General features: G+C 43.1%; 1 protein-coding gene across 1 annotated transcript in view; it reads left to right on the top strand.

Annotated features, from left to right (window-relative positions):
• The window catches only part of LOC137374871 (protein FAM124B), a 48,986-nt gene that overhangs the window by 10,567 nt on the left and 10,802 nt on the right, over positions 1–27,617 (top strand). The window lies entirely within an intron of this gene.

Below are 27,617 nucleotides of genomic sequence, written 5' to 3'. Positions count from 1 at the left end.
AGTACACAAACTTTGTACTGCCTACTCATTTAAATGGCTAAATGTAACCAGTGGCTGCATGCCTAAGTAGGAGATGCAAAACCATGAAACGCTGGTCTGTACTATTTAAAGCCAGCCTGCACCTCCTTTTAAAGGGGAGGTACATTTGGCTGGAGCAGGTGCTGGAAGACATTGTAAAAGTGAAAGACACAATGGCAGAGATTGCGCTCCAAGATTATCTGACTCTGCACTGGAGGCCTTGGTGCAAGAGGTGGAGAGCAGGAGTATCCACGGGGAGCCAGGCGGACCTCCAGGCACTCTGCGAAGGCAGTAGGACCATATAGCTATGGCTGTCAATGTCAAGTGTCTAGCTCCGAAGACCTGTAGGCAGTGCCACAAGAAGTTCAGTGACCATGCACAAGTGGTCAACATAAATGAATGCATCTGCAACTGCCCCACCAGCCTCACACATTGCTGAATGCACAGGACGTTATCACTCATCCACCAACAATCTCCATTGACCATGATTCATACGTAACGCAGAATCATACAGCACGGAAGGAGGCCATTCGACCTTTTGGGTCTGTGCCATCTCACTACAAGATCAACTCAACTAGTCCCACTCCCCGCCCTTTCCCTGTAGCCCTGTGAATTTTTTCTTTACCCATGCCTTTCAAAAAGCAGTTGGATAAACTTGATTTTATATCTGCCTCCGCCACACTCAGGCAGTGCATTCTAGATCCTAACCATTTGCTGCTTAAAGTTTTACTTAGTATCGTTGGTTCTTTTACCAATCACCTTTAAATCAGTGTCCTCTGATTTGCTATCCTCTACCAATGGGAACAGTTTCTCCCTATCTACTGTCTAGACCTCATGATTTTGAGCACTTCTATCAAATCTACTCTCCACCTTCTCTAAGGAAAACAACCCCAGCTTCTCCAATTTATCTACATGACTGCAGTCCCTCATCCCTGGAACCATTTTTGTAAATCTTTTCTGCACCCTCTCTAAAGCCTTTGCATCCTTTCTAAATTGCAGTGCTCAGAATGGAACACAATACTCCAGTTGAGGACGAACCAGAGTTTTATGAAGGTTCATAACTTTTTTTTTATTAACTCATGGGATTGGGTGTCGCTGGCCAGGCCAGCATTTATTGCCCACCCTAATTGCCCTTGAGAAGGTGGTGGTGAGCTGCCTTCTTGAACTGCTGCAGTCCATTTGGGGTAGGTAAACCCACAATGCTGTTAGGAAGGGAGTTCCAGGATTTTGACCCAGCGACAGTGAAGGAAAAACGATATAGTTCCAGATCAGGATGGTGTGTAACTTGGAGGGGAACTTGCAGGTGATGGTGTTCCCATGCATCTGCTGCCCTTGTCCTGGTTGGTAGAGGTCGCGGGTTTGGAAGATGCTGTCTCAGGAGCCTTGGTGCATTGCTGCAGTGCATCTTGTAGATGGTACACACTGCTGCCACTGTGCGTTGGTGGTGGAGGAGTGAATGTTTATAGATGGGGTGCCAATCAAGCAGGCTGCTTTACCCTGGATGGTGTTGAGCTTCTTGTGTGTTGCATTTATTTTCTATATGCCTCTATTTATAAAGCCCTGGTTCCTGTCTGCCTTTTTAACCGCTTTCTTAACCTGTCCTGCCACCTTCAATGATTTGTACACATGTATACCCAAGGCTCTCTGCTCCTGCAACCCCTTCAGAATTTTGTCCTTTATTTTTCCACCAAAATGTACCACTTCACACTTCTCTGCATTGTTTCATCTGCTACATGTTCATTCATTCCACCAGCCTGTCTATGTCCTCCTTGAAGCCCATCACTATCCTCCTCACAGTTAACAATACTTACAAGTTTTGCAAATTTTGAAATTTTGCCCTGTCCACCCAACTAGATCATTAATACATATCAGGAAAAGCAATGGTCCTAGTACTGAGCCCTGGGGAATCCCACTGTATACCTTCCTCCAGTCTGAAACCACTACTCCTGTCCCCTGTCACAGAAGGGGAGACATGGGCGTAGTGGTAATGTCACTGGACTAGTAATTCAGAGGCCCAGGCTCATGCCCTCTGGGCACCAGTTCAAATCTCACCACAGCAGCTGGTGGAATTTAAATTCAATTAATAAAAATCTGGAATTGAAAGCTAATCTCAGTTTCATGGCACCATTACTATCATCGATTGACACAAAAAAACCCATCTGGTTCAGTAATGTCCTTTTTTAGGGAAGCAAATCTGCTGTCCTTACCTGGTCTGGCCTACATGTGATTCCAGACCCACAGCAATGTGTTTGACTCTTAGCTGCCCTCTGAAATGGCCTAGCAAGCTACTGTTTTTTTCAAGGGCAATTGGGGATGGGCATTGTATCCATCCTGTCACTGTCTCTTTTATTCCATGGGCTTCAACTTTGCTGGCACATCTATTATGTGGCACTTTATCAAATGCCTTTTGGAAGACCATATACACCACATCATTCATAGCTTCAGCTCACCCTTGGCACTGCTGCAGGCCTCATGCCCACATCTTACAGCTTGCCCACACTGCCAGCTATTAACCATTAACATTATAACATACTCACTGACACTTCTCTTCCAAGACAAGATGGTGCATAATCAGAGGCAGCAGCACCTAACTTGCTTGGGACAGGCACAGCTGCATGTCCTTAACCCCCTGGAGAGAGATAGTGGTCACCATCATTAGAGTGGTCAGAACTGAGGCCTTGGTCAGCAGCTGTGCTGAAACCATTGAAGATAACACTGTGCTCTTACCCAAATCTCCTCCTCGCATCCCAGTTCCCCCTTATTGGGTTTTTTCTTTCACAGTCGCCTGACTAGTTAATATCAGCAGCTTTCATTGAGTTTGCATTTACAGGGAGGAGTGTCCATCAAATACAGTTGACTACATATAAAATATATGTAGGGGATAAAGACTGCGTAACTACTGCTACACACGATGCCAGAAGTGATGCAGGGGCTTCTGGCTTGATGGGAAAATTCATATAAATGTCTTAGAATTCACTTACTTTCATAGGGTGTGTGTGTAGTTTAGACATTGTTTTGCATACTTTTAGTAACAAAAATCAGAGCTGGTCTGTTGTGAACGTCTAAGCAAAGTTATGCTTGGCAAGGCATCCTTTTATGTGTGTTGTGTAATACATGTGCTGATAAATCATGAGGTAAACACATTGGTTTAATGTGGTGGCTGCACAGGAGTATCCTGGTTAGATCCCGGGGCTGTGCTCAGTTAGTTGTCCTGAGTCAAACAGTGGTATGTTTTTTTTTCAACTGTTGGAAGGGAAAATAGAGACAGCCAGGATTCTCGATTCTGATTGCCATCCAGTGACCTCTGCTGGAAAGTGCATGGCTGCAGACATTTCATGAAGCAAGATCCTGTTAGCTATGGTGCAACTGAATGCAACACTGAAAGTGTTGGTTCATTTAGTATAACCCACTTGTCATTGCTGAAAATCTAGCTTTGCACATCAATGAAAACAAAGTACTGAGCCAGGATGAGCGTTGACCATGATGTACTTGTTGAAGAAACCTCCATCTCTTGCTGGTGCTAAGAAACAATTCTATCAAGTTTCACATTAATGTATATGTTTAACTGTATAAATAATTTGTATACAGAAAATAATACTTGTGTGTATTTTGTTCCAGGAGGTCTGTGGAATTTTTAAAACATGGGAGCGGGGCTTCAGTAGCAAAAAGTTTGAGAAAATTTGCTTTGGAGGATATCTTAGAAATGGGATCTACTTGTGCTGAGACATCAGTCATGAGTGGGCTGCAGCCAATACTGCAAACAGGGGTAGCACAAGTGCCAGCTCACTGGAGGGTGCGATTGCACCTGAGTTGTAAAGCGGATGCAGATAAAGACGTCAGTGGAGCAGCCTACAGAAGAAGGCTGATATCTGTGCTCATTGAAACGCTTGGTGCATTGGCAGGCCTGCCAGAAAATCTGTGGTCAATGTCGACAAGCATATGAATTAGGAGCAGGTGTAGGCCATTCGGCCCCTCTAGCCTGCTCCGCTATTTGATACAATCATGGCTGATATGATTGTGGCCTCAACTTCTCTGCATACCTGTCTACCCCCTACAAGGAGGAATCTGGCAACAGCTTGGCACAGGGCTTTGCACCGGGCCTGGAGTCCATCCTCTCCAGCATGGAAGTGGTCGCTAACTCCATGAGAAGACTTTTGGACCCAGCTGTGACGCAGTGTCTGGTGGATGTCTCTGCTTCCAATGCAGCACAAGCAGATGCTACCATTTGTCTGGACGTTGGAAACTCAGACTGCTGCCATCATAGCTGCGGATGCTCGTGTTCAGAGGGGCTTGCAGGGTCTCCCAGCAGTCCAACAATCTTCTCTCAACACATTACTGGGATTGCTGAGTTGTTGCCTGGGGCAGTGGAACTGTGGAGCACAAACCTGTTGTCCTCTCTCAGGATGACTGCATACTGCTACTGCTCAAGTATTTTTGCTGTTGCCAGCCAGCCCAATCTGCTACCACTTTTGCTGAAGTGATACTGTCCAAAGCTGAACCTTCTAGAGCCAAAGGCCATCTTCAGTCTCTCTGAAAGTTAGCAGCCTTCCACCAGCCACGCTGCAGCCACTGAGGTAGCACTGCTTCGGAACATTAGGTTCGGCAAAGGGACAAAGCCAACAGTCTCTGAGTGGGTGCACAAGGGTGATTAAATTGCATTTATACTCAATATGGCAATGTTTGACTTCTTATTTGGGTTTGGAATGTTTGTTTTGTGGTAGCTTTTATTTTATCATTGCGTCCAAGAGGATGTTGATGATTAGATGATAGGTAAGGGACTGTTGGTGAATTGGGAAAAAGCAGTTGCATTCACTGGTACCGCAGTCGGATGAATTGACCATGGACAGCTTGGTTGGAAAGGGGCTGTATTGGTTTCTTCCTCCCCCTTCCTCTTCACCTGGTCGCTGTGCAGGTGGTGGCAACGGCTGTACCCTCATGTTGGCATGGTTGTGCAGCATAATAGGAATTCTGATACAGAATTTGCTAAGACAGAACATCTTTACCTACTGGGGGATTTCAACACCAGAGTGGGATCATGAGATGTGGCCCACCTACCTTGGATATCACAAGATGGGAAGATGAAATGAAATGGACAGAGACTACTTGAGCTTTGCTGCTACCATGAGTATTGTGTAACTAACACTTTTTTTTCCCAGAACAAACCATGCTGCAAGGTATTCTGGGGACATCCAAGATCAGGACATTGCCATCAGCTGGACCTGATTAGCACAGATGTGATTCGCTCAACACATGCAGCTACCATAGCGTTGACTGCAACATAAATCACTGTCTGGTGTGCACCAGGGTTAGGATGCAACCCTTGAAGCTTTTCCATCCAAAGGAGAAAGGCCAGCCTTGTATCGATATCAACCATACTGCCTACCCAGATAAGAACCAACAGTTCCTCAACTCCATTGACCAAGCGCTCTTCAGCATTCCCACCCAAAGTGTGGAAGTGAAATGGAACATTCTTAGAGACCTTTTTTGCAATACCGTACTCTGAACACATGGCAAGCAAGAATGGAAAACGCTGACTGGTTCGAGGCTAACATCACTGTAATGGAACCTGTCATTGAAGTCAAGTGATCTGCTTTCAATAATTATGCAAGATCCTTGAGAAGACTCTGCACTAAAAGTTGCCTGAAGTAAAGCCCAAGACCGCCAGGCACTGGGCCACTGACTACTGCTTACAACTTTGCCAGAATATCCAGATGTCCTTTGACACACGGAAAGTTGGGGGGCATGCATGATGGGATCAAAAAGGCAACCGATCCATCAATAAAGAAAACTGCTCCATTGAAAACAAAGGCAGGGGAGGGCATCACCAAATGCAATAAACAGATGGAGAGATAGGTGGAACACTACCTTGAGTTATATTCCAGGGAAAACAGTCACCGAGAATACTCTAGACACCATAGAGAGCTTGCCAGTCATGGAAGAGCTAGATACTGTATCCACAGGGGAGGAGCTTAGCAAAGCCACTGACAAAGTTCGATGTGACGATGCTGTACCACCCAAAGTCATCAAACCTGGGAAACTGGCACTCCTGCAACATCTCCACAAACTTCTGTCTCACCCATATCCTGAGGCACTGCTCCCTCCCTTCGGCAGAGACAGATTGTGACATGCACATGAACAAGGGCGACCAGTGATTACAACAATTTTCAAGTTATCTCCCTGTTGAGCGTCATGGTAAAAGTATTTGCCCGTGATGTCCTTGTCAGACTGCAGATTTTGGCTGAATGCATTTATCCCGAATCCCTGTATGGTTTCAGAACTGGAAGATCCACAATCGGCAGATCTTCAGTCTGGCAGATGCAAGAGAAATGACATGAGAAAAGGAGACTGCTGCATATTTCCTTCATCAAGGCATTTGATCATGTGAGCAGAGCAGAAGAAAATTGTCTGCCCGCCAAAGCTGCTCAGTGAGATCTCCTATGACAACGTGAGGGATAAAATCAGCTTTGACGAGGCAACTTCAGAACCTTTCGAGATCTGCAATGGGGTCAAACAGGGTTGCATACTGGCACTGACATCCTTTGGCATATTCTCTTGGCTAGTGTTGTATGCCTTCAGCTCATTTTTGGAGTGTCTACTTTACATAACCGAATCAATGGAAATCTGTTCAGCCTTGCCTGACCGAGATCCAAGATAAAGTGTGCCAAGTTCTCATCAGAGACATGCTCTACATCGATGATGCCACATTTGCATTCCATACAGGGGAACACTTTCAGTGGCAAATGGACAGACCCTCTCATGCCTGTAAAGAGTTTGGTTTGACCATCAGGAAGATGAATGTCATGGTCCAGGATATGGTAGTATGGCAGTCAATTGGCATTGATTGTGAAACTGGAGGTTGTTGATGGCTTTGCCTATCCAGGCTCCACAATCACCAAGCAGCAGCTGTTTTGTCCAAGCTGAATAAGAGTGTGTGGAACAACAACAACCTGATAACGCCAAACTGAGAGTCTCCCAAGCCTGTGTCCTCAGTGCAATCCTCTACAATAGTGAGAACTGAACATATGCCAAGCAGGAAGAAAAGCTGAACAGTTTACACCTTCGCTGTCTCAGACATATCCTCTACATTTCTTGGAAGGACAAGGTCACCAACTCCAAGGTCCTGGAGCATGCTAATTCCATCAACATACACTTATTAATGAGTCAACAAAGTCTGTGGTGGCTTGGCCTCTTTCATCAGATGGATGACTGCCATATACCCAAAAACTTTACTTTGAACTGGCCACTGGGTCACAACCTGCTGGATGTCCATATCTCCACTACAAGGACCAGCAAGTGAGATATAAAGGTGGTGTACGTCAACACTAACAACTGGGAGATGTCAGCCAGACCACTGGAGGCTGACAGTTCAGAGAGGCATCGGAAGAAGCGAGGAGAAACGGAAAGCTTAGCTGACTGCGAAGAGAGCCCAGAGAAAACAGAAGCTAGTGAAACTTACATTTTCTTAGCTTACTGCCTTCATCTACAAGAAGTGTGGGAGACTGCCATGCCAGACTGAGGCTCTTAAGGCACCCCAGGCAATGTTTAACAGAATTGACCACCGCGCAAACCATTGTCTCACGAGATGGAAGACTGCCAGGAGCAGACCACAACAAACCTTAACTCCTACTCTGTGTATTGCAGGGCTACTACAAAGCAGTCCAAGAAAGCAGACGTGTTGTTGCAGACCCCCAATGGTGTGAGCAAAACATAATAGGAGCAGGTGTAGACCACTCGGCTCCTTAAGCCTACTCTGCCATTCAGTTCAATCATGGCTGTTTTTCTACTTCAACTCCATTTCCTGCCCACTCCAGATATATTTTAGTTACCCAAGAGATCAAAAATCTATCCATCTCCATCTTTAATATACTCAGCCATGGGATAGAGAATTCCAAAGATTCACAAACCTCTGAGTGAAGAAATTTCTCATCTGCTTTGTAAATGATCAATCCCTTATCCTGATTCTATGCCCCTTTTGTTCTAGATTTCCTCAGCCAGGAGAAACCACCTCTGTGTCTACCCTGTGAAGCCCCTTCAAAATCTTGTATGTTTCAATGAGATTTATTTCTCCATTCTTCTCAACTCCAGAGAGTATAGGTCCAATTTACTCAGCTGCTCATCATAAGAAAACCCTCTCATGCCAGGGACCAAACTACTGAACCTTTGCTATACCATCACCTGGGCAAGTATATCCTTCCTTAGATATGGAGACCAAAATGCACACCGTATTCCAGGTGTGGTCTCACCAAAGTCCTATACAATTGTAGCAAGCCTTCCTTGTTCTTGTACTCCAATCCCCTTGCAATAAAGGCCAACATGCCATTTGCTTTCCTAACTGCTTGCTATACTTGCTAGCTTTCTGTATTCCTTGTACAAATATGCTCAAGTCTCTCAACAACATATTAAACATTTCTGCTTTTGATAAAATTTTCTGTTTTCTATTCTTACTACTAAAATGAATAACCTCGCACTTCCCCACATTATGTACTCGATCTGCCATCTTGTTGCCCACTCACATAACCTGTCAATGTCTCTTTCCAGCCTTTGTGTCCTTCTCACAGTTTACATTCCTACCCAACTTTGTATCATCGGCAAACTCAGATACATTACTCTTGGTTTCTTCATCTGAGTCATTAATGTGGATTGTAAATAGCTGAGACCCTAGCACTAAACCTTGTGGCGCTCCTAGTTACTGCCTACCAACTTATATGCCCCATTCGTCGCTACTCTCTGCTTCCTGTCTGTTGACCAATCCTCCATCCATGCTAACACATTACCCCCAACTCCATGAGCCCTTGTATTGCGTATTAATCATTTGTGTGGCACCTTATAGAATGCCTTTTGGCAATCCAAGTATACTACATCTAGTCATTTGGTAGTACAGAACTTGAGTATTGCTGAAAATAGAGACATGTTGTCGACATCATCTACTGGTCCCCCTTTACCTACCCTATTAGTTACATCCTCAAAAAAATTCTAATAAACTATTACTATTTCCCTTTGGAAATCTATGTTGACTTTGTCTGGATATATTATGATTTTCTAAAGGTGTTAAGATTTCTTTATCAACAGATTTCAGCAATTGTCCGATGATGCAGGCCAAACTAACTGGCCTGTAGTTCCCTGTTTTCTCCTTCCTTTCTTGAATAGCGGAGTTATATTTGCTAACTTCTAATCTGCTGGGACCATTCTAGAATATAGGAAATTTTGGAAAGTTTAAGATTTTTGTTTGTGACTGGAGTATGTCACTTTCAAACATTAATATGAAATTCAATTCTATTATCACTGTTTTCCACAGAGGATATTTTACTATAAGGTTGCAGTTAAAACTGCCTTATTGCACAATACTAGATCTAAGATAGTTTTATCTCTAGTTGGTTCCACAATGTATTGCTCCAGAAACTGTTGTGAAAGCTTTCTACAAATTCATCTTCCAGACTACCTTTGCCAATTGGATTTGTCCAGTCTATATGAAGATTCAAGTCCCTCACAATTGTTATGTTGCCATTGTTATAAGCTCCAATTATTTCCTGCTTAATGCTCTGTCCATTGGTATAACTACTGTTAGGGGGCCTATCAACTGCTCCCACCAGTGTTTTTCTAACCCTTGTTTTTTTTTTATTTCCAAAATATACTTTATTCATAAAAATCTGTAAAAATTACATTGCCAAACAGTTTCCAAACAGCACCAAAAAATACAAACATTGCAAGGGAGATCAGTTTCCTTCAATACTGTCATGAGTTTCTTCCCAACCCTTCCGTTTCACAATTGTCATGTCAATTACAGTTTTACATTTACAGCAATTGAGAATATTAACGATACAGTTCGAGGGGTTTCCCATTGATCCAGCCCCTCAGTCCAGCTTGGTGGGGGAAGCTTACACTGTGGTCTTTCCCCATTGAGCCTTTGCTGCGGCTGCCCCAACCTTTAGTGCGTCCCTCAGCACGTAGTCCTGGACCATGGAATGTGCCAGTCTGCAACATTCGGTGGTGGACAAGTCTTTGCGCTGGAAGACCAGCAAGTTTCGGGCAGACCAAAGGGCGTCTTTCACCGAATTGATAGTCCTCCAGCAGCAGTTGATGTTTGTCTCGGTGTGCGTCCCTGGGAACAGCCCTTAGAGCACAGACTCCTGTGTTACAGAGCTGCTTGGGATGAACCTTGACAAAAACCACTGCATCTCTTTCCACACCTGCTTTGCAAAGGCACATTCCAGGAGGAGGTGTGCGACCGTCTCTTCCCCACCACAGCCAACGCGGGGGCACTGTGCGGAGGGGGCCAGACTTCGGGTGTGCATGAAGGATCTGACGGGGAGGGCCCTTCTCACCACCAGCCAAGCTACGTCTTGGTGCTTGTTTGAAAGTTCTGGTGATGAGGCATTCCGCCAAATGACTTTGACGGTCTGCTCGGGGAACCATCCGACAGGATCCACCGTTTCCTTTTCCCGTAGGGCCTTGAGGACATTCCGTGCAGACCACTGCCTGATGGACCGGTGGTCAAAGGTGTTTTCCCGCAGAAGCTGCTCCACGAAGGATAGGTGGTACGGCACCGCGCAACTGCAGGGAGCGTTCCGCGGCAATGTGACCAGGCCCATCCTTCGCAACACCGGGGACAGATAGAACCTCAGCACGTAGTGACACTTGGAGTTTGCGTACTGGGGAATCTACACACAGCTTGATGCAGCCGCACACGAAGGTGGTCATCAGGATGAGGGCCGCGTTGGGTACATTTTTCCCGCCCTTGTCCAGAGATTTGAACATCGTGTCCCTCCGGACCCGGTCCATTTTAGATCCCCAGACGAAGCGGAAAATGGCTCGGGTGACTGCCTTGTTCCTAATTTCCACCTATACTGATTCTACTTCCTGATCTGCTGAGCCAAGATCCTTTCTCACTATTGTCCTTATAACATCCTTTACTATCAAGGTGGCTGCTCCTTTTCAATTCTGTCTGTCCTTTTTTTGAAACGTGGTGTACCCTAGAATATTTATTTTCTGACCTTAGTCAGCTTGTAACCATGTCTTTGAAATGGCGATCAGATTTAAACCATTTATGTCTATTTATGCTACTAGTTTATCTACCTCCAGCATTCAGATAAAGAGCCTATAATTTAATTCTTTTAACTATTTTTTGCATGGACCTTATTCGCTGATGTTCTGTTACCATTCTGTCCCTTCCAGTCTCATTCGGCTTGTCTTTACCCAGATTGCTAAACTGCTCTATTGCCTTGACTTCATTTTTTTTTTTTCTTTAGATTTCTAAATCTCCTGAATCTGTTGGATCACATTTTGTTTGGAAACATGGCTTTTGTTATGTGAGTGAGTTGCTCAACGGAGTCATGAACCATGTGATCAGTAGATAGCCCTCATCACCCACTCGCCACCCTCTGGTTTGTCGTGGTATTTCCAGTGCAGATCGTACAGAGGATTAATGCAGAATGAAGGTGTCATGCCTGCTGCCAGGCATTTGACCTGCATGATTGGCTGCATATGATTACACACCAGCTAGACACTGAGGGAGTGGAATCCCTTCTGGTTGCAGTACATGTCAGAATTGGCATGCACTGTCTTCAAAGCAACATGCAACAGTAAATGGTACCCTGCACCATTGGGGAAGCCTGCAATGCTCCTGAAACCAGAGTGTGCTCTGCCTGCTTCTCTCTGGTAAGGTAGAATGAAATATATTCGGCTCTTTTGGAATTCAGAACCTTAGTGGCCTCCCTTATGTAACAGTGGATGGCAAACTGGTAGATGTTGCAAATATCGCCTGTTTCAATCTGGAAGGAGGCAGATGCATAAACGTTCAAGGCCAAAGTCAACTTCACAGCCACTTGGCAATTCCATCCTCTCCCTGCTCTGAGGCTGCGCTTGTGGCTGCAGCAGATGGCAGATTTCTGTGAGGATCTATTTAGTGAAGTTGAAACATCTAACAAGCTTTTCCTTGCTGAGATTGCAGTAGGAGAATTGCTCCTTAAACAGATAGAACCTTCTGCCTAGGGCCCTTCTCTGGCTCCTTCTGTTCCCTTTTTTGGCTTTGTGTAGCCTCTGCTCATTCTCCTTGTCATGCTGTAGGCTGTGGAGGATGCAAACTACTACACTCATGTCTGGGAGCAAGTGGGTTGTGCAGATTCCTCGAAGTTAAGACAAAGTTCCTCATGTTCTACACCACTCTCTGTAGTCTTCAGCAACATTGAACAACTTGGGAAACCCCCAAACACTTCTACAAATGCAGAAAGAGGTCAGCGACCAACCTGAAAGTTATTGATGATCCCTTGAAATAGCACGAGGGAGGGGGTGGCCTTTTTTGCTGCTGAACACTTCTTCAGCTGTGTAGGTTAAAAGAAGTCATTAGCTGGATCATTGAGCTCCAAAATTGTAACGCTGACCTGAAAATTCTTAAAGGGATAGACAGGGTAGATGTAGAAAGGTTGTTTCCCTTGGTTGTGGGGTCTAGAAATAGGAGAGGCAATCTCAGAATAAAGGGCAAGCCATTTAGGACTGAGATGAGGAGGAACTTCTTCACTCAGAGGGTTGTGAATCTTTGGAATTCTCTGTCCCAGTGGGTGGTGAAAGCTCAGCCACTGAGTAAGTTCAAGACGGAGACTAATATATATCTGGTTGCTAATGACATAAGGGATATGGGGATAGTGTAGGAATATGGTGTTGCGATAGATGATCAGCCATAATCTAGAATGGCGGAGCAGGCTCGAAGGGCTGAATGGCCTACTCCTACTCCTATGTTCCTAAATCTGTGTTGCATGCTGATTGTCACGATCCACATATGCTGCATACTTCCAGAAGATGCTCCCTGTGCGCATGCTGATGCTCTCACCAAAATTGGCATCTGGCATGGCCAAAAGCAGAGGTGTTTGTGTTTGCTTTGGACCTCATTTTGGACACAACATTGCACCCATCATGCCGAAAAAACGTACACTGTGCATCTGAATTTTGCAGCCATTGAACCTTATCTCCTTACTTGCACATTCTTGTTCATTACTTTCTTCTATGCTGCAAGATTTTCCTACAGTTAAAATACACTTTGAACTAGTTATTATTCCTTGTAATAAAATAAGAGTACACGGAAATGGACTTGAAGTTGGTTACTAAGCATTTGCCTTTCCACAGAAAAGATGAGTATAGTCCCTTAGAAACATTCAACAACATTTTGTAAGTTCACTTTACTGGCTCGCAAATTGCTGAGAAGTTTGAACCCTCCTCTTGGGAATATTCTGGATAGTATATCCTGGCTGCTAGTATGTCAGTAACTCATTTCATTTCTCATAGCTGGCTTTAGCTCCCACTCCTTCATTCTGAGCAAAACCACTAAAGCTCATTTTGGAAAATTGAAACAGCTATTAGCCTAAGGCTCTGTCTAAGACTGAAATTAAAAGTTGAGTCTGCATGATGGGTCAACATGATAATGGAACTAATGCTTTTATCATCTTGAAGGGGTGTTGTGATTTGCATGAAAATACCACACAGGTTAGAGATTCAGGAATATATTGTACAGTAGGAGCATCAGATTTTTTTTAAAGTAAGAGACTGGTGGGAATCTCAAATAATCCTCAAATTGTACATGCTCTCTATAGTTTTGAGCTGATGCATATAGTTTATATGCTGATTGACACAGACTTTCACAGATGGTAGATGTATAATCTCTTTTCATCCTATATATCAAGTTATAATCCTGGCTACGCCATCTGACAATGCACTACAAAAACATTTCGTTTAATTAGTGTTGCGATCAGAGAAAAAACTGTTGGCTTATGAGGCACAAATGAGATGATATGCTGTTATATATTTGATTGCCAATATTGCACCATATGAGTTCACCCCCTATATGTTACAGCCACAGAATTGTTTTTGCAGTTAGAAAAAGTTGTTAGTAAAAATGCCAGGGTTCGGAAGCTTAAAATGCAAAAAAAGTAGACATTATCAGTTACCCAATTAACTGGATCATCACACATCATACACACCACCTACCAAAACCAGATTGCTGAATCCCTTGGAAATATTATCTGTTGAACTTCATTCATAACTGCTGACTGCCACACCTTCTAGCAAGACGTTAGCCTACAAAAATAGTGTGTGGATATTTTAGTCATTTAAAGCATTCCACCAGCAATTTAACAAAAAATCTTAGATTCTAATTTGTTTTGATCACTTAATATTTATACATGCTCAACATTTAAAGAGTGGCTGCACCGTGACGACTTGACTTCATTATAGTGCCTTTCATGACCTCTTAATGGCCAAAGCACTTTACAGCGAATAAAGTATTTTTGAAATGTAGTCACTGCTGTCATTTAGGAAATTTGGAAGCCAGTTCACGCACAGCAAGCTCCCTCAAACAGCAGTGAAATAAATGACCAGGTCATCTGTTCTGGTTGTTCGTTGAGGAATAAATGCTGGCCAGGTGACTGGAAGAAGTTGGCTTATCATAGTCATAGAGTTATACAGCACATAAACAGGCACTTTGGCCCATCGTGACCATGCCAGCCATCAAGCACCTATCTATTCTAATCCCATTTTCCAGCACTTGGCCCATCGCCTGGTGTGCTATAGTGTTTCAAGTGCTCATCTAAATGCTAAAATAGTGTGAGGGTTCCTGCCTCTACCACCTCTTCAGGCAGTGTGTTCCAGGTTCCAACCACCCTCTGGGTGAAAACATTTTTCCTCAAATACCCTCTAAACCTCCTGCTGCTTACCTTGAATCTATGCCCCCTGGTTATTGATACCTCCGCTAAGGGAAAAAGTTTCTTCCTGTCTATGCCCATCATAATTTTGTATACCTCAATCAGGTTCCCCCCAGTCAGCCTTCTCTGCTCTAAGGAAAACAACCCTAGCCTTTTCAGTCTCCCTTCATAGCTGAAATGCTCCAGTCAAGGCAACATCCTGGTAAATCTCCTCTGCACCCTCCCCAGTGCAATCACATCCTTCCTATAATATGGCGACCAGAACTGTACACAGTACTCCAGCTGTGGCCCAACTAGCATTTTATACAGCTCCATCATAAGCTCACTGGTTTTATATTCTGTGCCTTGGCTAATAAAGGTAAGTATCCCATATGCCTTCCTCACCACCTTATCTACTGTGCTGCTGCCTTCAGTGATCTATGGACAAGTACACCAAGGTCCCTCTGACCCTCTGTACTTCCTAGGGTCCTACCATCCATTGTATATTCCCTTGCCTTGTTAGTCCTCCCAAAATGCATCACCTCACACTTCTCCGGATTAAGTTCCATTTGCCACAACTCCGTCCAGCTTACCAGCCCATCTATATCGTCCTGTAATCTAAGGCTATCCTCCTCACTATTTACGACACCACCAATTTTCGTGTCATCTGTGAACTTACTGATCATACCTCCTATATTCACGTCTGAATCATTAATCTACACTAAAAACAGCAAGGGTCCCAGCAACGATCCCTGTGGTATACCACTGGCCATATGCTTCCAATCGTAAAAACAACCCTCGACCATCACCCTGTCTCCTGCCACCAAGCCAATTTTGGACTCAATTTACCAAATTACCCTGGATCCCATGGGCTCTTACCTTTTTGACCAATTTCCCATGCGGGACCTTATCAAAAGCCTTACTGAAGTCCATGTAGACTACATTAACTGCTTTACCCTCATCTACACACTAGTCACCTCGAAATATTCAATCAAATTTGTTAGACATGATCTCCCCCTGACAAAGCCATGCTGACTATCCTTGATTAATCCCTGCCCCTCCAAGTGGAGATTAATCCTGTTGCTCAGAATATTTTCCAATAGTTTCCCAACCACTGATTGACTCACTAGCCTGTAATTATCTGGTTTATCCCTGCTACCCTTCTTGAATAATGGTACCACATTCGCTGTCCTCCAGTCCTCTGGCACTTCTCCTGTGGCCAGAGAGGATTTGAAAATTTGTGTCAGAGCCCCTGCAATCTCCTCCCTTGTATCCCAGGCTGCTAGGTGAGGCATCCCATCTGGGCCTGAGGATTTGGCCACTTTTAAGACCACTAAAACTGCTAATACCTCCTCCCTTTCAGTGTACCCCTCCCTGATTTCTACACCGACATCGTCCTTCTCCATAAAGAACACAGATGAAAAGTAATCATTTAAAACCTCACCTATGTCCTCCAGCTCCACACACATTTGACACTTTGGTTCTTAATGGGTCCTAGTTATCCTCTTGCCCTTAATATACTTATAAAACGCCTTGGGATTTTCCTTTATCTTGCCCGCCAGTGTTTTTTCATGCCCCCTCTTCTCTCCTAATTACTTTTTTAAGTACCCCCCCCCTGCACTTTCTATACTCCTCTAGAGCCTCTGCTGTTTTCAGCCCTCTGAATCTTCCATAAATCTTTTTTTTGTTTGCTTCCTTATCCAATCCTCTATATCCCTTGACATGCAGGGATCCCTGGACTTCTTGGTCCTACCCTTCACCTTTATGGGAACTTGTTGGCCCTGAACTTTCACCATTTCTTTTCTGAATGACTTCCACTGGTCTGATGTAGACTTTCCTACAAGTAGCTGCTCTCAGTCCACTTTGGCCAGATCCTGTTTTATCATATTGAAATCGGCCACCATCTTCCCCCCCCCCCCCCCCCCCCCACTCTTCAATTCAGTGCCTTTATTTCCAGTCCACCTTTGTCCTTTTCCATAATTACCTTAAATCGTAGCGTTATGGTCACTATCCCCAGAATGCTACCCCACTGACACTTCTACCACTTCTCTGGCTTCGTTCCAGTACTGCCCCTTCTCTTGTAGGACTTTCTATGTGCTGGCTTTAAAAAGCTCTCCTGGAATTCTGCCCCCTTTAAGCCTTTTGCACCAAAACCATCCCAGTTAATATTGTGGATGTTACCATATTATTTTTGCACCTCTCTGAGATTTGCCTACATGTTTGCTCCTCTACCTCTCCCTGACTGTTTGTTTGGAGGCCTGGAGTACACTCCCAGCAAAGTGATTGCCCCCTTTTTGATTTGAAGTTCTATTCACATGGCCTCATTTGAGGAACATTCTAAGATATCATCCCTCCTTACTGCAATAATTGACTCCTTGATCAACAGTGCAATGCCACCTCCTCTCTTACATCCCCTCTCTTTCTCTTCCCCCCCCCCCTTCACCTCTGGTCATGCCTGAAGCTTCTATACCCTGGAATATTAAGTTGCCAGTGATCCGCCATGTCTCTGTGATAGAAATAATATCATATTCACATGTGTTAATCAATGCCCTAAATTCATCTGCCTTACTTGTAAGACTCCTTACGTTGAACTAGATGCAATCCAGCCTTGCATTATTCACTTGTGCCTTAACAGGTCTATATTTGCACTGACTTAGTTTCTCCTCTTTGTTTGGCTGTGCATCACCGCCTACTGTACCTCCACTCTGTATCCCACCCCCCTGCCGAATTAGTTTAAACCACCCCCCCCCCCCCCCCCCGCCCCCACCAACAGCACTAGCAAACCTCCACGCAAGGATGTTAGTCCCATTCCGGTTCATGTGCAACCTGTCCATCTTTCACAAATAGTGCCATGGGATCTTTTACAGCAGCTGAGAGGGCACAATGGCTCATTGAAGAGCCGTCGAGAGTCTTTCTGATATCCAACGCAAAATTACTCTGCTTAAAAGAAGCTGAATACTTTTTATGTACTTTAGTTGTATTGCTTTCAACTGCACTTTACAAAAGACCTCTGGAACGGAGATGTATTAAGTCTTAATCCTGCTACTCCAAACAAATGTCAGCAAAAATTGTTTTGGCACAATTTATAGTGACATTGTAAATACATTCAAAAAGTGCATGCTTATGATGCCCTGCAACAGATGGAGAACATCCCAATTCTCCTGCCTCTTTTTTTTTAAAAAAAAAGCTAGCAGTATCCAGTTCTTTCTTGTATTCATGGACTCTAAAATAGAGCCTGCATCAATGGTATGCTCTTCATTTCAACACCAAGCCCTTATCATCTAACAACAAACTAATCCAAAATGAATATGACTTAATTCAGTTAAGTAGGTATCTGTTGTTTATAGCTGTTTATTGGAGTGTCTTTTTTTTTTAGCTTAGCTGAGACCCATAATAGAACTGGCATTGCCTGCAATTTAGACAAGGGTATATGGAGACTACGTACATAATATGCAAACAAGGTTAAGGAGTAAGAGCTGAATATACTTTACCTGCCTCAAACCAATGCACCTCCATGCCTGGAACTGAGTCATATATTCGTCTTGTTGGATGTTTTGATCCTACCATAGGCATCATGATTCAGTCTTCCTTCAGGAAATCAAAGACACAGATCCCAACATTGTATCGTTGATCTGTCAGAATTCCTAGTATCTGTATAGAGGAAGGCTAGTGGATTGTCTGTCATGATCCAGCAATTCCTTTGATTTCACACTTAAAATCAAGTAGTCTGACTTGTGCCGCATCTGATCCTTTAAAAGTTGACTCGATTTATATTCAAGTGAGGAACTCATTTTAAAAAAAAAATTGGGAAGTTCACTTGCTTATTCCAAAAGAATAGTCTTAAAATTTTAGTAAAGTTTGTTTATTGGTGCTTTTAATTGTTTTATCATAACAGCCTTGAGGGAAATTCTAAAAAAAATTCAAAGGCCATTTGAAGAAGGCATTGTTTGGTTTTTGTTGGGGCAGCTTTCAAACTTTTATAGTGAATAATTGTTCCCCCCCCACCCCCCCTTGCTTTAAACAGACTTTAATTTGAATTTTGGAGATTTACTTTGAGCTTGCAATCAACCAGGATTTCCTGATTACTGCTGTTCTGATGCAGTAACTATTTCTAAAGTCTTTATCAGCAAGCAGCAGCAGAGAAGGCATTGGCCCAACTTCAGAAATGATTAACCTCACTTACATGTCAAATTCGCAGTGCCAAATTTACACGTGACCATTTGCAATTAAAGGGAACTCCTCGATAAAACTCTACAATTTTAATAAGAACATCAGAAATAGGAGTAGGCCATTCAGCCTTTCGAGTCTGCTCCATCATTCATTGTGATCATGGCTGATCTTTTACCTTCACTCCACCTTCCTACACGATCCCCATATTCCTTGATGCCCTTCATATCCAAAAATCTATGGATCTCTGTCTTGAATATATTCAACGACTGAGCATTCATAGCTCGCTGGGATAGAGAATTCTGAAGATGCACAACCCTTTGAAGCAATCTTTTCTCAACTCAGTCCTAAATGGCTTGCCCCTCATTCTGAGACTGTGACCCCTGGTTCTAGATTCTGCAGCCAAGGTAAACATCCTCCCAGCATTAATCTTATTGAGCCCCTTAAGAATTCTATATGTTTCAATGTGATCACCTCTCATTCTCCTAAACTTAATCTCCTTATAGGGCATTCTCCTGATCCCAGGAATCAGTCTAGCGAACCTTTTTGTTGCATTTCCCTCTATCAACTTTATCATTCCTTAGGTAAAAAGACTGAAACTGTACACTGTCCTCCATTATGGTCTCACCAAGGCCGTATATAATTAGAGTAAGATTTCTTTACTCTTGTACTCCAGTCCCTTTTTGTAATAAAGGTGAACATCCCATCAGCTTTCTTAATTTCTTGCTCTACCTGCATGTTAACTTTTTCAGTCTTTTGTGTAAAGGAACATCTAGGTCCCTCCTGAATAGCAACATTTCCTAGTCTTTAACCTTTTAAAAAAAATTCTGCTTTTATATTTTTCCTATCAAAGTGGATATCTTCACATTCATTTGCCATGATCTTGTCCACTCACTTAATCTGCCTATATCCTTTGCAGTCTCTCTGCCCTCCTCACAGCTTACTTTCCTACCTAACTTTGTATCAAACTTGGTTACTTTACACTCTGTCCCCTCATCTAAGTCCTTGATATAGATTGTAAATAGCTGAGGTCCAAGCACTGATCCTTGTGATACCACAGTAATTGCACCCTGTCTATTCCTACTCTCTATTTTTGTCCATTAACCGATCCTCAATCTTTGCATATATTACCCCCAATCCCATGAATCCTAATTTTATGTTATGACCTCTTGTGTGGCACTTTATTGAATACTTTTTTTGAACATCCAAATACAATTTTCCCCCTTATCTGCCCTGCCAGAAAGAACCTTTAAAAAAAACCTCAATATATTTGTCAAACATGATTTCCCTTTCATAAAACTGTACTGCCTCTGCCAGTCATGTTGATTTTCTAAGTGCCCTGTCAGCATATCCCTAAGAATAGATTCTAGCATTTTCCTTACTACTGATGTCAGGCTAACTGGCCTTTGGTCCCCTGTTTTCTCTCTCACTTCGGTCCTGAATAGCAGGGTTACATTTGCTATCTTCCAATCCACTGGGACCATTCTAGAATCTAGAAAATTGTGGGAGGTCAAAACCAACACTTCTACTATCTCTGTAGCTACCTCTTTGAAAATCCTAAGGTGAAGGCCATCAGGCCCTGGGGATTTGTTGACTTTTACTTCATCAATTTCTGCAGTACTATTTCATTACTAATACTAATTTCTTTAAGTTCCTCATTCCTATCAGATCCTTGGTTTCCCATAATTTCCTGAATGCTTTTTTGTATCTTTCTAACGCAAAGGCAGATACAAAGTATTTCTTTAATGTCTTTGCCATTTCCTTATGCCCTATTTTAATTTCTCATGTCTCTGCCTGTAAGGGAACCATTGTTTACTTTTGCTAATCTCTTCCTGACATACCTATAGAACTTTTTTTGCAATCTATTTTTACGTTGCTAGATTACTCTCATTCTCTTTACTCTTTTATCAGTTTCTTGGTCAACCTTTGCTGAATTCTAAAATCCATCCAATCCTCAGGTTTACTATTTTTGGCAACATTATAAGCCTCTTCTTTTCATCTAATATAATTTTTAACTTCTGTTAGTCACGATTGGACCATTTTCCCCGTTTTTATCCCTCGGGATTGTGTATTCATTGTGAGTTACGAATTAATTCTTATCTAATTAATTAATTAGTTACTTATCTACAGTCATATCTTTCCCAAACTACTTTAGCCAACTCAACCCCTACGTAGTTTGCTTTGTTCAGATTTAAGACTCCAGTTTTGAAATATCAATGTTACTAGCTTCCCACCCCCAACCTTCTTTTCCATTTTGCCTTTTGCTCCTAAAAGTCAAGCATACTAGAATATTTAGTTCCCAACCTTGGTCCTTCTGTGCCCCTCGCCAAGTTGTTCCAGTACAGCTACAACACTGGCATTTATCCAGTAATGTGGAAAATTGCCCAGGTATGTCCTGTCGACAAAAAGCAGGACAGATCCAACCTGGCCAATTACTGCCCTATCCGTCTACTCTTGATCATCAGTAAAGTTATGGAAGGTGTCGACGACAGCGCTATCAAGTGGCACTTGCCCAATAACCTGCTCACTGATGCTCAGTTGTGTTCCGCCAGGGCCACTTGGCTCCTGACCTCACTACAGCCTTGGTCCAAACATGGACAAAAGAGCTGAACTCAAGGTGAAGCGAGAGAAACTGCCCTTGACATCAAGGCAGGATTTGACTGAGAATGACATCAAGGAGCCCTAGCAAAACCAGAGTCAGTGGGAATCGGGGAAAACTCTCCGCTGGTTGGAGTCCTACCTAGCACAAATGTAGATGGTTGTGGTTATCGGAGGTCAATCATCTGAGTTCCAGGACATCACTGCAGGAGCTCCTCAGGGTAGTGTCATAGGCCCAACCATCTTCAGCTGCTTCATCAATGACCTTCCCTCCATGAGGTCAAAAGTGGGATGTTCGCTGATAATTGCACAGTGTTCAGCACCATTTGTGACTCCTCAGATACTGAAAAAGCCCATGTTCAGATGCAGCAAGATCTGGACAACATCCAGGCTTGGACTGATAAGTGGCAAGTAACATTCGTGCTACACAAGTGCTGGGCAATATCCATCTCAAAGAAGAGAGAATCTAACCATCTCCCCCTGATGTTGAATTGCTATCAACTCCTTGGGGTTACTATTGACAAAAAAACTGAACTGGACCAGCCACATAAATGCTGTGGTTACAAGAGTAGGTGAGAGGCTAGGAATTCTGCAGTGAGTAACTCACCACCTGACTCCCCAGTGCCTGCCCACTATCTACGAGGCACAAGTCAGGGGGGGTGATGGAATACTCTCCACTTGCATGGGTGCAGCTCCAACAACACTCAACAAGCTCAACACCATTCAGTACAAAGCAGCTACTTGGCAACCCATCCTTCACTTTACACATTCACTCCCTCCACCACCAATGCACAGTGTACACTGCAGCAACTTACCAAGGCTCCTTCGACAGCACATTCCAGACCTGTGATCACTACCACGTAGAAGGACAAGGGCAGCAGGTGCATGAGAACACCACCACCTGCAAGTTCACCTACAAGCCACACACCATCCTGCCTTGGAACTATATTGCTGTTCCTTCATTGTCGCTGAGTCAAAATTCTGGAACTCCCTCCCTAACAGCACTGTTTGTGTACCTACACTCCAAGGACTGCAGCAGTTCAAGAAGGCAGCTCACCACCACCTTCTTGAGGGCAATTTGGGATTGGCAATAAAGGCTGGCCTAGCCAGCGATGCCCACATCCCACAAACCAATATTAACAAAATTTCTGTAATGACTATTACATTAAAACTATTTATTTCTATCTGTGCTCTTAATTCATCTATTTTGTTCAAATGCTTTGTGCATTCAGATATTGTGCCTTTAGCTTTAACTTTTTTGTATTTTTCCCTAATGTCACCCTAGTCTCTAATGCCCCCTTAGCTTTGTTAAGCTCTCTGTTCCTTCCTGACCCACTCTGCTTATATTTTCCAAATCGCTACTCTGCTGTGCAGCCTTGACATTTCTCTTGCTGCTTTTAAAGTTACCCTTTCCTGAATCCTGCCACAACACCATCCCACCCTTTGTTAGTTTAAAGCCCTGTCTACCATCCAAGTTATTCAATTCACTGCCACCCTGGTCCTTGTCTGGTTTAAGCGGTGCCTGTCGGAAAGGAACTGCTGCTCCTTTCCCCAGTGCTGGTGTCAGTGCCTCATGAATTGATACCTCTACCTCTCACAGCACTCTCAGTCAGGCATTTAACTTTCTAATCTGTGTGTTATGATTGCGGTGCATCTTTAAGTCAGCAATAGATCTGTACTGCTTTAAGGCAGCCAGCTTCAGAAGTTACCAAGTGATGGTGCATCTTGGTTGCGCTGGAGACAATCATTCAGAGACCGAGAACAGGATATACCATGTTGCATTTCAATTTTTGAACCTGGCCTTGCAGAGACAGTTTGAGAAACAGACTTTTCTGACAGACAGCTCCATGCTAGCACCAAAGAAGAGATCTCTCAGTCAATTTAAACTGAAGGAAATGAATTTAGACTGTTTATTTTTACCCCTCAAAATTCTAAAAGTTAAGGTAAATTGATTCTTTTTAAAATGCTTGCGAATTGTTGATCTGCTGTGGTCATCGCTGGAAAGAAGAGTTTGATGCTTCAAATGTTGAACTAAATTACTGAATTCCTATCGTCTGATTCATTGGACCCTGGAAGATTGTGAGTGAGCTTTGAATCAGAGGACTGTTCGTCAGGAAGCGTAAATCTGCAAAGACTTTACTGTTTCTATTTTTAGAATTTTTGTTTTTTCTAATAAACAGTTAATTTGTTGATATCTAAAGATACCTATTTTGGTTTGCCTCAGTCAGGGGTTACGAGATTGTTCAATTGGGTTGCTGCTTTCTTTGATTTGGAAAGCTTAAAGATGTATGTTATGCGACTTGTGTGGCGGCTGGACTGAATTGACAGTGTGTTGTTCCCACCAGAATCAGAATTATATATTTTGATTGAGGGCTTTGTCCTGAGTGGTCGTGCTATAACATTGTCCCTATGCCAATTTCCATGTGGCTCTGGTAACAATCTGGCGATTATTAACCTGTGAGGTTTTATTGCTAATTTCCACTCTCCCAACAGAATCTCATTTGTAGTTCCATCTATGTCATTGGTTCCTATCTGGACCATGAAAACTGGATCCAGCCACGAGGAGATGTCTTTAACGCTGGCACCAGGAAGGCAAACACAACCTTCGGAACTCCTGGTTGCGTCTGCAGAGAACAGTATCTATCCTCCTGACTATGCTGCCACCTATCACTACCACATTCTTTTTCACTCCACTGTAGCACCCCCCACATGAGTGGCCCCTGTACCATGGTGCCATGTCAGTTTGCTCTCCCATCCTGCAGATTGTGCCCTCAGCTACACAGGCAGCAAGGACCTCGTACTTAATAAGTAACTATGAAGGCCGAGAATCCTCCAGCATTGCACCTCTGGTCCCCTTACCTCTCTGACCCACAGTCACGCTCATCTGGCTCTGACCACTAACCAGACCTGTATTACTATTTAGCCTAAGGTACGTGACTGCTCCTGTATCAAAGTGTCCAGATAACTCTCCTTGATGCCCACAATGTCCGTATCTCAGACTCCTGTCCAACAACTCTGAGCTGAAGTTGCTCGAGATGCCAACAATTAGTGCAGACATGGTTGGCCAGGATCATGCTGCAATTGAGGCACACCACACGCTTGCTATTCCTTTGTTAACTTTGTTTTATTTATTCAATTATTTAAAGTTTACGTGTTTAATCAACATAACTTACATTTTTTAACAACTTACTTGATTTAGTTTGTTATAAATAAATTAAACAATTTACCCCGCTGTCCCTCCTTGTGTGTGACCTCGCTTTGTGATTTTTTTTTTTCTTTTGCTCTGCTCATAGACCATCCTTTTCAATACTTGTATTCTCCGGAGCGCACTCTCTTGCTGCTTTATATTTCGTTGCTGCTCTCTTTCGCACTTTTGCACTCACCTAACTAGTTAAGGCCTTTTCCTTGAGTAACCATTTGAAAAATAGATTCCATGATTTTTTTTTTTGAAGCATGTATGTTAAGATTTTTTTTTATTAATTTGCCACAACAAAGATTGCTTCTCAATCAGACAGCTACAGTAGCTTACACATGTAGCTTATTAACACTGCAGTAATTATACCATCTGACTAATTGATTTTTTTGTTAGAGCTGTTTCCTAATTACAAAGCAGTTACAGTTTTGTCTGTGGCTTAAGAAATTGCGATTTGGGAAATATTTCTGCAATATGCTATGGGAAAGCCATTAAAATTGTTTGTAGCACTTCATATATTTAATATAGTACTAGAACTCTTTAATCTTTACCTCCCCCCCCAAAAAATCAATTCTGCTTTATACAAGGTAAATATATTGCTGAGAAACTGCAGCATCTAATATTTCCTTTATGAAACGGTTGTCAAATTTTGCAATACTCTATGAAGTTCCAGAAAAATCATTAAAATTCTATTGGACAAAAACCCTTTCTTCTTTGTTTCCTGCACCACCCCAGGTCATATGCCGGCACAGCTGTGTACAAATATTTTATTCCAACTCTGACTTATTTAGCCAGATTTTGCTGCTGCTTTATTCAACTGTTTTACATTACATACAAGGAAAGTTAATCTCCTGGAATCCATTGTGTGTGCACAATGATGATTTGTCCAAAAGATTGATTCAAATATTTAATTACTTTAGCCGTCTAAATTTAAAGTTGACCCTCTCTATATAAACAATTTCAACCTTTTTAGTTCTGAAGTGTAATTGGCCACAGATTAGTCCTGCACCAAATGATTTCTCTGTTTCCCTATTCATAAGGTAGAAATGTTTAAAATGGGGACAATGTCCTGCTGGCTACAGTCAAACAATGGCCTCCTGCTGAAAGTCAATGAAATCCAATAAACTTTTTTTTTTCTTCCCATCTATGCTATGTTTCACTGTATTTCATATTTTTAAAAACAAGCATTACAGAGATTTTAATGAAAAAAAACTTGCAAGATTTAAATTAATGAATAAGATTGAATATAATTTAAGTATCGGATGTGGTAATAGTCAATCTTCACTAAACAATGCTTATGAAAAGATCCAAGGGGAGCAAAATACTTCACTGGGCTATAACTAAACTCCATGAATTGTCATTCTGGAGCTAGATGGATTTGTTTATAGACTAATATATGCTTAGAGGGTAACAGGCGTTCCAAGTAAAGGCCTGCTCGGGTATGAAATTGAAACCTGACCTGGGCCTGACCGACTACATCCAACCCGAACCCAACCCAGGCCCGAGTCCTTTGATATTTTTTTTCCCGCACCCAACCCGACCACTGTAATAAAGTTAATTATATCAAACATACTTTGTCCAAATGTTGTGATCCGCTGTTCCGGCAGTAGGCAATTCCTGCAGAATTGTGCAGAAGTTCCCTCCCTGAGCAAGGCAACACTGTGTCCGTGTCCAGCCGGATGCGACCGGACCCGGAAGAGAGATCCGACCTGACCCAAACCTGACATGTCGTCTGGTCTGGTTGGGTTCGGTTGGGTAGCCGTGCTTTAGTTCCAAGGGAGTAACGTAGATTGATGATAGAAATCACAAAAATTGGATTTGTTTGACATTATCTTAGATTAATGATCTGATACATCTTTGAAATGTATTGTTTTATGTGTTCCTTTTTTTTTTAAGTTGATTTCCCTCTGGGTAACTTTTCCTTGTTCTTAGCCGAGAATCTCATGGGTATTTAAGGTGTTCTGCTACACATGCATTTTGAAATACTTCAGACTCGTACCTAAACTGCTGCTTGTGGTATAACTCCAGTCACAATGTCTGAAGAAGCAAATGTTCAACTTTCGAGCTCCTAGCTGCAGTTTTGTCCAAACCACAGATGATGATAATCCAGCCATTTCAATTGTGACAGAATTTACAAAGACTGTCATGTTCTTCCATGCACAGGGCTGGATTTTTTAGTCCCCCCACCGAGAGCGGCAGCGGGTGCAGAATATGTTGGCCGTCCCCCATGGGATTCGCACTGGCGTGATTATGTGGTGGGTGGCTACTTAATATATTGACGCTGGCCGCACCCCCCAATCATGTGGCGGGTGGTGGGGGGGCATGGTGTTGCCTGATGCAGGAGCAGGTGCTGGTGCCATTTTTAAAAGGCTGCCAGCCCTGCACACGGTCCAACATAATGCAGAGTTTAGTTATACACTAAATCATGCAGCGTTGCCCCTTCCTTCCACCCCTACCATACATGAAATCATGTAGAGTTGCCCATTTGCCCACCTCAGTGGTGCCAGCTTCTCCTGAACGGGAAAGTGAAGGCACGTGAGTGCCACATGACGAGCTCAAGATTGTGCACGGAAGGTAAGATCACTGCAGATTACATTTAAATGAATACAAAGGTAATTATCATAGGGAAAGCAGGGTCCCATTGCACAGGTGCCACCACGGAGCCTCGCCGCCGCCGGTAAGATCGGAACTGGCAATCTCGGTGTTGGGATATGTGGTCGCTGCTGCCCCCCCCCCCCCCCCCTCCACGCAACGAAACCCAACACTGGGCTGGGAACAAAATCCAGCTTACAGAGTGCCAATGTAAATGCTTGCAAATCCTTTTTAACATTTCAATTAAAGTTAAAATAACGAGTACATATTGAAGGTACTGAGATCTGTAGATAATTCTCTGTAGGGTATGTTAGAGGGTATGGTATCTTAGGTATTTGACATCCTTAACTACTGTGGAATCATCAGATATTTTCAGTAGTTTG

This window comes from Heterodontus francisci, chromosome 11 (assembly GCF_036365525.1).
Source record: "Heterodontus francisci isolate sHetFra1 chromosome 11, sHetFra1.hap1, whole genome shotgun sequence".
In the NCBI taxonomy this organism is placed as follows: domain Eukaryota; kingdom Metazoa; phylum Chordata; class Chondrichthyes; order Heterodontiformes; family Heterodontidae; genus Heterodontus; species Heterodontus francisci.
The sequence above is the reverse complement of the archived record's forward strand: the minus strand, read 5'-3'. Positions and strand labels throughout refer to the sequence as shown.